This window comes from Mixophyes fleayi, chromosome 1 (genome assembly GCF_038048845.1).
Source record: "Mixophyes fleayi isolate aMixFle1 chromosome 1, aMixFle1.hap1, whole genome shotgun sequence".
In the NCBI taxonomy this organism is placed as follows: Eukaryota; Metazoa; Chordata; class Amphibia; order Anura; family Limnodynastidae; genus Mixophyes; species Mixophyes fleayi.
The window spans coordinates 50376038-50389603 of record NC_134402.1 but is presented as its reverse complement, the minus strand read 5'-3'; positions in this window follow the sequence as shown (position 1 = coordinate 50389603).

Here is a 13566-nt window from a genome sequence, read left to right as displayed (position 1 = left end):
CATATCACACTACGCCACTTCACCATCACACTGAGCCCCTTCACAATTTCACATGTGCCCCTTCATGATGTGCCCATTCACAGTATCACATGTGCCCCTTCATGATGTGCAACTTCTCAATATAACAATGTGCCCCTTCACAATATCACATGTGCCACTTCAAAATATCACAATGTGCCCATTCACAAAATCACATGTGCCCCTTCACAATGTGACCTTCACGATATCACAATGTGCCCCTTCACAATATCACATGTGCTCCTTTACAATGTGACCATTCACAATATCACATGTGCCCCTTTACAATGTGACCTTCACGATATCACAATGTGCCCCTTCACAATGTGCCCCTTCACGATGTGCCCCTTCACAATATCACATGTGCCCCTTCACGATGTGCAACTTTTCAATATAACAATGTGCCCCTTCACAATATCACATGTGCCACTTCAAAATATCACAATGTGCCCATTCACAATATCACATGTGCCCCTTCACAATGTGCCCTTCATGATATCACAATGTGCCCCTTTACAATGTGCCCCTTTACAATATCACATGTGCTACTTCACAATGTCACAATGTGCCCCTTAACAATGTGTCCCCTTCACCAGATCACACTGTGTCCCCCTTCACCATCTCATACTGGTTCCCCCCTCACTATCTCACACTGTTACCCCATCACTATTTCACACTGTGTGCCCCTCCACCAGATCACACTGTGTCCCCTCCACCAGATCACACTGTGTCCCCTTTACTATATCAATCAGTTGCTGCTTGTTTAGATCCTGGAATGTTGGAGGCCCTATTTGGAAAACAAAATGGGTACATGAGATTTAGAAAACTAACCAGCCTCAATAGCACCCACATTTTATAATTAGGCCTTGCTCCAGCCTCAACATTAAAATAATAATAGTGACATTTGCTAAATAAATCTATTTCCCTCCAACCAGCTTTGACATTAAATTAATAGCAAACATATGAAATAAATAAACCTATTTCCCTCCAACCAGCCGTAACATTAAATTATTAGAATTCCCATTTAATATATAGCCCTATTTCCCTCCCTCCAAACAGCCCCAGCAATTCATTAAGTAACATTTACGTTTAATATAATAATTTCACAACAACCACCCCCGGCAATAATTAATTCATATTCACATTTAATAAATAGCCCTCTGTACATAAACTCAGCCCTCTGTTCAATGAATAGCCCCAAACTACCCCAGCTTTAAATTAAAAGGTCCAATCACCCCATTTTAAAATGATAGAGCCCACTATTAAGTTAAATAGCGCCAGCAATACAGTAAATTGCTCCACCATCACCCGCAAATAAAATAGCACCCATTAAATAATTTGCCCCCATCTGCACTTCACCATTAAATTTCCTACCTCCCACATGGCACCGTTGGATTAGTAGGTTTTATTCTTTTCTTTTTTTCTTCAGTTTTTGCCGGTGGACGAGCAGCCCTGACTGCGGTACCCCTGTGACAACGCCACGGCACCCCAGCAAGCCGCAGCGCACACTTTGGGAACCACTACACTATAGGATTCATTACACCTTATAATACACACTTTCTCATATGGAACACTGACATCAGAACTTACTGTATACAGATATTATATACAGCAATTGGTTCATATATTTACATCAGTTGTGTATTATAATTTGTAGTCATTTTCCATTATAAAATGAAAGCAATAATTAGGAATATTAGACTTCCATCAGCAAATGTGTGCGATTAACCTCACATTTTGATAATGCATAGATAATATAATTGGTAATATCTTCCTTAAATAAACAAAGTGATAGTTGAATTAATACTAATATCTTTAACCATGTATAGTGACAATAATAATACAAAATAGCTTGACGTCATTTCTAATGGACTAGAAATGACGTCATTTTAGTACCCAGAGGTCCCCCTGACAGCCGGAAACGCACCGGAGACACCGCTGGCTGAAAATAAGTTAAGTAAACATTTCTTATGTCTTTTTTTTCAATTAAAATCTTTTTTAACACTTTATTTTTTCTAAAACCCGGGTTGGGCAGGTGCAGTATGAACCCGCCCGACCCGGGAATCTTGTTATCTATACTGCCCTGTGCCCCGGCAATATCCCGGGTTAACAACCCGGGATATTGCCGGGGCGGCAGTATGAAAGTGGTATTAAAGTGTTTTCCCAGTTGTAGGAAAGTATGGTAAGGGTCTCTGATGTTATGTATGGAGAGAGAAGGGTGGGCTCCATACATAAGGCCCAGTCCGGGTCTTCAGGTCTGTTAGTCTCTCAGCAGACTGATCAGGAGTTGCACCTGTATGTGCCTGTTAAAGACTGTTAGGCAGTTCACTCCTGCTCACATTGTCTGGGGAAGAGGTCAGATGGTTCCTGAGAGAAACTGCAACTTTTATCTGTTCGTTCCATTGTTTGGTTTAAGTGAGGCACTAGGCCCCTCACTCTAGAGAGGGAATACCTCTGTATTAAGTAGCCAGATGGCTAAGATTTTGCTTATGGTTTTGTTCTGTTTGCAAGGTGGTGAATAAAACTAGCCGAGGCTATTAAACCTGAAACACTGGATTTGACACGATCTTATTACAATGCATATATATGTATGTATGTGTGTGTATATATATATATATATATATATATATAGCAGAATCATCATAAATAAATGTGCCGAGCAAAGTGAAATTTCCAAGACACATTACTTTATCATCTATTTATAAATAAATGGATGATGATGATGATGATTTTCCGCTATCAAACATATAAGAAAGTGAAATAGTTAAAAAGTGAAAAGTATATAAAAATAAGTAAATAAAAAATCATGCAAGGTAACAATAAATAGGAGGCATGCATTAAACATATTAAGAAAAAATAACCCATGTGGCAGGGTGCTTTATTTGTCTGTTTTGTATGTCTTATGGAAGTTGAATAAACTGAAAGGTCGGATCACTTATCTGGATGCTTTAAGTCATATGTAAGCCCCCGAGTGCCTCCTCTTTGGAGTTTCTTAGACTATATATATAGATATATATATATATATATATATATATATATATATATATATCTTTGCTAAAGGTAGGGTGCACTATATAAGAAGCATCTACTCTATACAGTAGTGCCTTTTGGAAGACAATTCTATCTGGTAGGTTCCATAATATACAATGTATCATTGTTATCTATGCACTGTGCTAAGTTAATTGCTTTATTATGTGTCATATACCTTGTGTTATGATTCATGAACTGTGAAGTATAAGTCTCTCTCTCATGATGAATGCACCAGAGACATACACTTTCTTTAGTGGGGTTTCGTTTGTCCATGTAATATTCTCATTGCAGTGGACCTTAAAATGCATTAAACATAATAGGGAACAGAAATAAAAACCCTAGGGGTTTTATTTAATAACATGTACTTTAACCAATAACAAATAATGTCAGTTTTCATTTTCTAAATTAACAGATATAATACTAATGTAGGACCTCATTTCCCCTCATCTCTTATCGCTGCTGTTAGTAAACGAAAATCCAGCGGGGCTCTTAACAGTCTCAAAGCCATTGTGAGAATACTTTTGAGTGTAGTAATATATACTGTATATATTTTTACAATTTTTTACTATGGTTTTTCATAACATATTGCAAATGGATAGAAAATGTGTAAACATGCTTATCTTTGCACAACTAGATGTTTCATTTATTTAATATCTAATATCATCACAATTATGTAATAAAAAGGGAAATTGCTTATTTTTTATTTAGTTGTACTTAAACCTTACACATGTAGTAAGTCATCTTTGCCTGAGCAAGGCTAGTACAATGACTTACAACCATAATAGCTAATTAGTTATTGATAACAGACTGGTTATATTTTAGGTTTTATGTTGTAAATTTGATTATATGGTGTAAATTTCATTATATAATTTCTGGGGTAGTTATCTCATCACTGTGTGTTGGCTAGAGGACGCCAAACAGGGATTTACATGGCTAAATTCATCCTGAGATGGCAATTGTATTAGAGGACAAGCTCCGAAAAGCTAGGCTATTCAAATTTAATTCAGAATGCTTATTGCACAGTGGCCTAGTGATTAACACTTCTGCCTCATGAGTTCGATTTCCAATCATGACCTTATCTGTGTGGAGTTTGTATGTTCTCCCTGTGTCTGTATGAGTTTCCACCTGGTGCTCCGGTTTCCGCCCATACTCCAAAACCATGCTAGTAGGTTAACTGGCTGCTACCAAAATTGACCTTAGTCTCTCTCTCTCTATGTATGTTAGGGAATTTAGACTGTAAGCTCCAATGGAGCATGGACTGATGTGAATGAGTTCTCTGTACAGCGCTGCGGAATTAGTGGCGCTATATAAATAATTGATGATATTCATATTCTTGATGAGTGGAGCACACATGAGCCCTATTGCCCTGGTAAATGTTAGGTCTGAGGTTAATGTTTGCAGTATATTAATGTAGACGAGGACTAATGTTAATATTATGTAAAAGTTTAGAGACTAGGACTAAGGTTGTGACTACATCAGGCAACCCAGCTAAAAGTGGAGCCCCTCCTATTTGAAACAAGGGGTTTCTTGTCTTGCTGGTAGGAGCTATCTTTAAGGTATTCACTACTAGGTTGTGCCCTCCCCCCCACCTCCAGTGACTGGCTGGCAAAAGTTAGCCTGTGTGACCCAGCCCAAGGTAGTCTCCTCTGGGACCAACTCTGCGCTCCAGCCCAGCAAAAACCTGCCCCCAACCCTGTTTTGGATGCCCAGGGCTAATGCTCCTTTTGCCTCTTTATGACAATGGACTTGTCAATGACAAGACAGTTATCATGCTAAAGAGCTCATTATCAAGTCTACTCTAAATAGACAGGTCAAATACTATTTGATAAAGTAACAATTATCAACAAATTGCTTCATTCCACGAAACAACTACTTGTTATATTGTTTTTGCCATAATGATGATCATTCAATAAATGGGACTTATTCTAGACCTTCAATCTATTTCATATCACCTGGTCAAACAGCAGTGACTTAAACTGTATTTTACACACACAATAAATGAAATGAGAAAAATAAATAATACTCATGTCTTAATCACTAGGCGGGTGAGGAATACATGGAGAGAGGGTAAAATAAACTATAGAAAGTATGCAAAGAGGTATATTAGCATATGTTGTCAACAGTAAACAAAATACCTTCATTGTAATGACAATCCAATGAAGATGAAATAACAAACAACAGCACAGATTTTCAAACAGCACCTCGCCCCCTAGTGGCAGAAAATAAAGTAGACTATTAGAAATATTTACAAATTTGTAATATTCTAATTAAGAGTATGAAGAGAAAGGAAAGAGAGATACCTTCTAGGGTCAATCTACCTTGTTGTTTTTGTTTGGGGGCAGGTAATTGGTGGTTCATGAAAAGTAAAATCCTATATTTGTTATATTGTAGGGACGTTCTTGTAATTATTTCTTGAAAATGTTATCTTTTATATCTCCCTACAAAAGAACAGACACAATTTTCAAGAAAACAACTTATGCTGTCTTTTTATGTACTCTGTATTTTCCATAGTGTGATTTCCAATGATAAATGTCTTATAGTCATGTGAACTTATTATACTTTTAGAAAATCAATAAAGGAAGTTTAAACAAAAACTGAACTGTATGACTAGGTTACAATACATTACTGCCTGCAGATATAGCCAATGTTATCCCAAAAACAAACCTGTTCATCTTGAAACATATTACTTTATGTAGACCTAGGATAGTTAAGCAAATAGTAACTGCTTCTTAACTAGCAAATAGTTAAGAAGCAGTTTCAACTGCCTGGGAGAAGCAGATTTGGGGGTAAATGTATCAATCTGCGGGTTCTTCAACACCTGCGCGTTCAGCCTCTTCCGCGATTAAATTTCAAGCGGCGCTGCATTGTAAAGGGTTAACTTCCCTTTACAATGCAGCGCCGCTTGAAATTTAATCGCGGAAGAGGCTGAACACGCGGGTGTTGAAGAACCCGCAGATTGATACATTTACCCCTTGGTATAACATTGAATACAATTGTATTTTAGGCTATAGTCCTTAGAACACTGGATGAATTTAATAAAAAAAAGTTATTATAAAAAAAAATATCATCAGTGTAAAGAATACATGGTAAAAAAAACTTTAAAACTAACCTGGTCATTAAGGGATTAATGTACTAGAAGGTGAGATTCTTTGCACCCTACTGCGTACTCTTTTCCAACAGCTAGTCAAGAGATTACCACCCTGCAATAGATAGTGTTCAATGTCGTTGACAAATTTCCAAGACGTTTGTTCCAAAATGGTATAATGCTGCGATAAAGAGTAGCAAACAACAACATTTCCATTCCTCATCCAAGCTCTCTAGGGCAAAGTTTTTTATTTTATTTTATTGGAAGCTAATATTTAACAACAAATTATAGTTTCCAAATAAACACCCATAGCCGATAGCATAATGAAAAGATTAGATAATCACTTTCTAGTTAACCTTGGCCAAAAATAACTTATGTGCAAATCTGTATTTGTTTTTACAATAATAAACAAACATAAAGCAAAAATGTGTGCATGTCGCACTGAATGCCGGTTGGCTCAAAACTCACAAATGACACAAGCCCACAACATTTGTCTTTTCTCCTAACCACAATATAACAAGATCTCGCTAGACTAGGGGAAATTAGCCATTTAACCTATCTGTTGTCCCTGATTGAGGATCTTTTGGCCGCAGCTAATAAGTGAGCCTAGAGGACACTCAATTGGTACCTGGACACATGGGGAAAGTGATGACATAGAGATCACTATTCTCATAGAGGGTCTCCGGTCTGAGAGAGGTGATCTGGAAATAGTGACCCACATCATCTCTCCCAAAGTGTTGAACCATGGGATTACATGCTCTAACAAAGGCTTGAATGCTAACATGTGCTGATCCAATGATTTATTTAATTAATAAAGACATATATTTAATTTATATCCTAAAACAGAACAAACTTCCAGTATAGAACTCATTTTATTATGCAACTTATAATGCTTACAGGGATGGCACATATAAGATGTATATCTTGTAAGTGGATTTGATTTTGCAAAAGAAACTAAGGGGAGAACAACAAAAAAAAAATAACTTTTTAAAATGTGTTTTGTTTATAAATTCAGTAGATATTCACTTGACTATGGTACTGAACAAAAGCTCAATCTGTCCCAAAACACAATATAAATTTGCTTGGGTAGAGTATAAAATAATTTATTCCTGGGTACACATGTGACTGGTTCAATTAATCCTAGTGGGTGACTTGAGCAGAGTGGCCAATCTGGCAGAAGGGATAGACTGCACTGAGCCAATCAATCAGGACTGGATTTGACCGGGCCAATGGGCAAGGACTTTATGCTAATGTACAGTTAATTTCTCCCCTGGGTGGGCATCAGGACAGACCTATCCTCATGCAAACAGGAGAGCTTTCAACACAGAAATATTACATATTAATGGCTAGTATCAATAGCTGTGGATGCAGGGAACAATGGGTTACAATCTAAAATTGGGATTTAGAGACAATTCACAGTAATCTGTGATTCCAAAATAACATTGTGATTCATCATTGGGACAGTTTCCAATCAAAATAATGCAGTTGTCAATGTGATGCATTCCCCCTACCTGAGCTTAGACCATATGCTTCTTTAACATGAGATATTCCATGTCACTGCACTAACCAAACATGCTGTCGGCATCAGAAATGTCAGCTTCTTAATACACTTTCTGCATTTACAATAATATACACAATATCTGCTGTGCTGATAATAAAAATACATTTATGCAATAAGTTATTTCTTCCAATTTTGTCTGCAAGAAGTTGGATACAGTCACACCATGGTTGTAAAAAAAAGATGGCACCTGAATATATATTATTGAAGAACCTTTCAAATTTAGCAGTGGGGCCCAGCAATTTGAAGTTACCCTTCTAGCTTATATAACTATTTTAGAGAAATAAGGCATTATTATTATTATTATTATTATTATTATTATTATTATTAAATTTCTCTGCAAGGAAAAAGTGAAAGAATCTGAAATTCACCAGATCATGAAGGGCATTGAGAATGTTGCAAGTCTTCAGTGTTTGACTTATGCAAATTATTCAAGGAAGGTTAATAAGCCTGGAAATTGAGCAACCAAAGAAAGGCCAGACATTGCAGAGTCTGTGTGGCATTTCTGTATTACAATAAAATCCTCCAAAGTATCAAAGTAACAGAAAAATTTGTTTTGAAACGGAATATAAGTGTAGTCGTGTAAGTGTAAGTATAGTGTGTTGACATTATCCTCAATAACAATTCAATAAAGTCTAACCACTGTGGATACCCAGATGTCTCCAGTGCGAAAGGCACATTTCAAATTTAATTGGTACCAAATCAACCAATTTAAAGGGGATGATTTTTTTAAATTCTATGTCAACAATCCATGGGACAAAGGTCCATCTCTTGTACCTGTTCCAATATGCAATGAAAACAAACAGATTTATCTCCAACGGAAAATCACATGACTTCACCAACCAATGGATGGGTAATCGAGTTTTTGGGATGCTAAGTGTGTTAATTCTTGTAGATTTGATTACAGAAAGGCCATACACTTAATGCTGTATTTTATTCTAAAATATTTCATATTATTATATATTTCAATATAAAATATTCTAAATCAGCTGTACAGAAGAGGCAAGGTCTTCTACCTGAACTGATACATTCTACTCAATCCTCCTTAGACTTGTCACTCTGTTACTTCAATCTGTTCCTGTCTCCAATAGACACTTAGGTGGTGAGAAATTCAACAACTGAAAGATCTTTTTTTGGCACTAACACTTCCATAATGCTGGAACAAATGTATACTGAAGGATGGAGAGGACTTTGAAAAGTGACTGTAACATTGTAATATTATTTTGCAGTTAATTGTAGTTAAATTTACATATTATCTCTAAAAGACCAGTATCAGTAAACAAGCTTGAATATCTCTTTTTATACATTTGAGATTGAAAGTTGCTGTAAGCATTGACCCAGTGAATGAAGTTAGACCTATATGTGTACTGTATGAGCTGCAGAGGAAACATCTTAAAATATATCTCTCTAAGTGCCTAGTGATTTTGCAGAACATTAAAAAGGCCAATGGGTAGATTTATTACCTTTACTACCACCTTTCTATTAAAAAGAAAAGTGGAGGTGTTGCCCATAGCAACCAATCAGATCCTAGCTTTCATGTATCTTGTATCTTTTTTAACACGTTGGCTAGAATGATTGGTTGCTATGGGCAACACATCCCCTTTTCCTTTTAGAAGTTTTAGTAATTGTACCCCCAAATGGTTTTGAATGGTGTAGTTTATAGACTTGCATTAGTTTTTTTTTTTTTAACAATGGAGTATACATTTGATGTGTGTACTATGGGGTTGGATACGGTAGTGCAGCTACCACAAAGCCAACAAGACTTACCCTGATGTGGATTGGCCGAAACTCTCATCCCAGACACAGCGCAAAATCCAACTGTTTAAAAGGCAGAAGTTTAACAGTTGCGACGAATGAAGAAACTGGGACACCTAAATGGCGTTGCTTTCAAGGCGACAGTACTGTAATGTTTCTGGTGTTAAAGGGGAAATGCAAGGAGGCGCCGCCTGTCCAATGTAGAAGCGTTAGTAAAACACCTTGGACAGACGGCGCCTCCTTGTATTACCCCTTTAACACCAGAAATACCACTGCCACCCTTGAAAGTGATGTTATTTAGGTGTCCTGACATCTTCATTTGTCGCAATTGTTAAACTTCTGCTTTTTAAACAGACAGATTTAGTGCTGTGTCGGGGATGAGAGTTTTGGTCAATCCATGCTGGGGTAAGTCTTGTTGGCTTTGTGGCAGTCGCTCTAATGACTACCACCGGTTCTGTGAGCCATAGAACATATTTTCATCTGTACCTTTTAAACAGCTATAATTTGCTTTGGAGTTTTTTGTTTGAATTTTGCTAAAATTTTTTAGGAATGGGACCTTTGTTGTTGACATGTAGGTGTCCCTATAAAAATCAGGCTTATGGAACCTGAGACTCTATGGGGGAGATTCAATTAGAAAAAAATATGCACCATGTGTCTCCGGAATGGCTGTGGTATTTTGTGTGTGAAATATCTGCTCCTATTTGCTCGTACCCCATAGAGCTGCAATCAAATATGAGCGGATATTGTTACCGTACTAACGATAATAATGCGCAGCCACAATGTTTTCAGGAATATCGCGACTGTGGAATCTCCCTCTATAGCTGTTTTGGGTCTATAACACAATAAGCATGCAATTAAATAGACTGATTATATTTTAATTAGTTTAGGGACTTGTGGAAAAAATAATCCATTTGATGCGATTGGCAGCTTCATTTATATTGCAAGATGTTGAAGACATTAAAATATATGCACGATTGTGGTGAAGAAAGGACAGGTAATTAAATGTATGTATTACCTACGACCACACCCCTACACATTCCCACTTGACAGACATGCAACAAGTATGAGAGCAAAAATGTGTGGCATCATGTGACTCTACAGCATGTAACATGGATTTATTAGTAATGCCTTAACAGCATTGCTTATTCAGCTGCCGCATATTAGCAGCTGTGGTGACCTATAAGGAGGAAGTCACTGGTGACATCACTGGCCGGAATTGCTTTGGTGCTTCTGTGTTGGTTGTATAGAGTGAAAGGCCAGGAACCAAACTGCCCAGTTCCCGACCTCATAGCCAACTGTCAATAACAACCTTGGTCCTGAGTTGTTCAGTAACGTGATTTACCCCTTCACTCCATTTCTATCATTACATGACCTGCGGAGTGCCACTTCCAGATAGTACATTTATAAATGACATATCGCAGCAAGCGCTTATTATGTTACCACCCTGCCATCCTTTATGTCACTATTTATCAGAATACATATTGTTTGTAGAATGTCTGTTTATAGGATGTAACAAATCTCTCCCAAAGTTAATGGTGTCAGTTCCTGGTTTATTGCAGGAAGCAGTCCCAACAGTCTACATGGTGAAAGCATTTGCCTAGTAAAGTATCATTTTTTCTGAACCACTTAACTGATATTAAAACCACTCCAATGTACCATTACGATACTGGTAAGTCACAAGTCTGTGTATTCTGCTGTTATGCACAATACTTAAAACGTGCCAAGGACTACTGTCTGACCCTAAGAGGTTTCCATGGATGAGGAATTCCTAGGTGCTCTTAAGAGTCATTGAAGCAGGATTAATACATATTTAAACTCTTATCGCTATTGTAAACTCTTCATATTAGAACAAATTTACTGTCTAATTTGCGTAAAGAAAGCACTTCTGCTGGAATGATCTTACAAACTGAGACTCAGTTTGTATGATCATATAAACTGAGAAATTAAAGTGCAATTATTCATGAGTAGGTTTGTACTGCAAAGCAAAATCAGTTAAAGGCTAGTTCTGCTTTTCAGAAATAGTCCCCTCCCCCATGTGATTTATGCCTTAGTGGGCATTTACTGAAATAATAAATGCCTTTATGGTTCTTCTGTGTAAATTTACAGCCTGCCTTTATTGGCTGTAATGGTCAAATAACTGTAAAATGTGTGTACCTGTTTCTGGGGGAAAGTACCTATTATAGTCTGTGCAATAAACAGGCCCTCTCCTGAGGACGCATCATGCACCAAAGATCACTGAGTATGTTATCTATTTGTGCTCAGGACATAGTTCTAGCATTGGGAATGGTGCCAGAAGAGATGACTGATCAGGGAACGTACCGAAGTACACTTTATACCTGGAGCCAGGAAGCCAGGCAGCCATGCTTGGAACATCTGGACATTCCATTTTGTCCTCGCTCTACCCACTCTTGCTTAAACAATAGCTCCTTTAACTTCCTGGGCTGCTTTCAGTCTGTTCTAGCACTGGCTGAAGACTTGAGAGGACTGGGATGATTGGGCTCTCTGCCCAAGTGAGCGTCGGTAACTGCAAGATAAACACTGCATACATGCACCAGATATGTCTCAAGTTGATATACTTTGCATAATATACCTCGCAGCAGACAAGGCTCATCAAAAATATACTTGGCACCAAATATGGTTTAGTATATACTGGGCGGCATTGTGGTTAGCATTGTTACCTCACAGTGGTGGGGCTATTACTATTATTATTATTGATTAGTAAGACACAACAGTGCTCTATAGCACCAGACAGTAGGAAGATGGTAGGGAGGGCCCTGTTCTTAAGAAAGGTCACAATCGACTAGTAAAGAGGACAGAGCTGAGAAAAGAAGAGTGATTTTGGCTCAGAGTGGAGATTGGGATATTAGTGATGGTTTTCAGAGAGCATTTAAGGTTTGACGGCTGGGGGAGAGTCTGATGTATATGGGAGCCAGGGCCTGATTAAGGGTTCTGGCCGCCCTAGGCTAATACGGCCGCAGCGCCCCCCCCCCCCCCCCTCCTCCGAATATATAGGTGTATAGGAACACTCCTGAATATGAATGTTCAGGTGTATTCTCCAGCATTCAAATTTAGACAGATTGTGCCATTGTCTCTTACCTGTCCTTGCTCTTCTCTCTTGCAACTTTGTTATCCTCTCGCTGGCTTCTGGAAAGTTGGCGTCCTGTTTTGAAAATGCAAAAATGTATTATAATGCAAACCCTGAATGATTAGGCCCTTTAGTTAAAACAAAACACTCCATTATGGCCAGCTAAAAGTACCCCATTGGACAGGCATATATAAGCAATATCTGAATATTTGTTGTCAATCAAATACAAACCTCTACCAGCCCCATCTCACTAATATTTAGTATTCTAGTGATTGCTGAGACCACCCATGTGACCACCACACAATCATGAGATTCTGCCCCCAAAGCTGCTCTATTTTTTAAAAAGCCCCTGCAGCCATTTTCCTTAACCACAACCCCCCCACACAGCCATTTTCCTTAACCTCTGCTGCAGCCATTTTCTTTACCTCCCACCCTGCATCCATCCCCCTTGCAGCTATTTTCCTTACCTCCACTCTGTAGCTATCCCCCCCCGTCACATCAAAACTCCCCCAGTCACATATATCAGCCCCCCTCCTCTGCCCTCCTTCATACATATCAACCTCTCTACCTCCCTATAGATTTTCATGGCAGCCCCCCCCTGCCACCCTATAGATTTGTATGACAGTCCCCCTCGCCCTCCCTATACATATGCATGACAGTCCCCCCTCTCCCTCCCTATAGATATGCAGGGTAGTCCCCCCCCCTCCCTATAGATATGCAGGGTAGTTCCCCCCCTCCCTATAGATATGCAGGGTAGTTCCCCCCTTCCTATAGATATGCAGGGCAGTTCCTCCCCCTCCCTATAGATATGCAGGGCAGTTCCTCCCCCTCCCCCTCCCTATAGATATGCAGGGCAGTTCCTCCCCCTCCCTATAGATATGCAGGGCAGTTCTCCCCCTCCCTATAGATATGCAGGGCAGTTCCTCCCCCTCCCTATAGATATGCAGGGCAGTTCTCCCCCCTCCCTATAGATATGCAGGGCAGTTCTCCCCCTCCCTATAGATATGCAGGGCAGTTCCTCCCCCTCCCTATAGA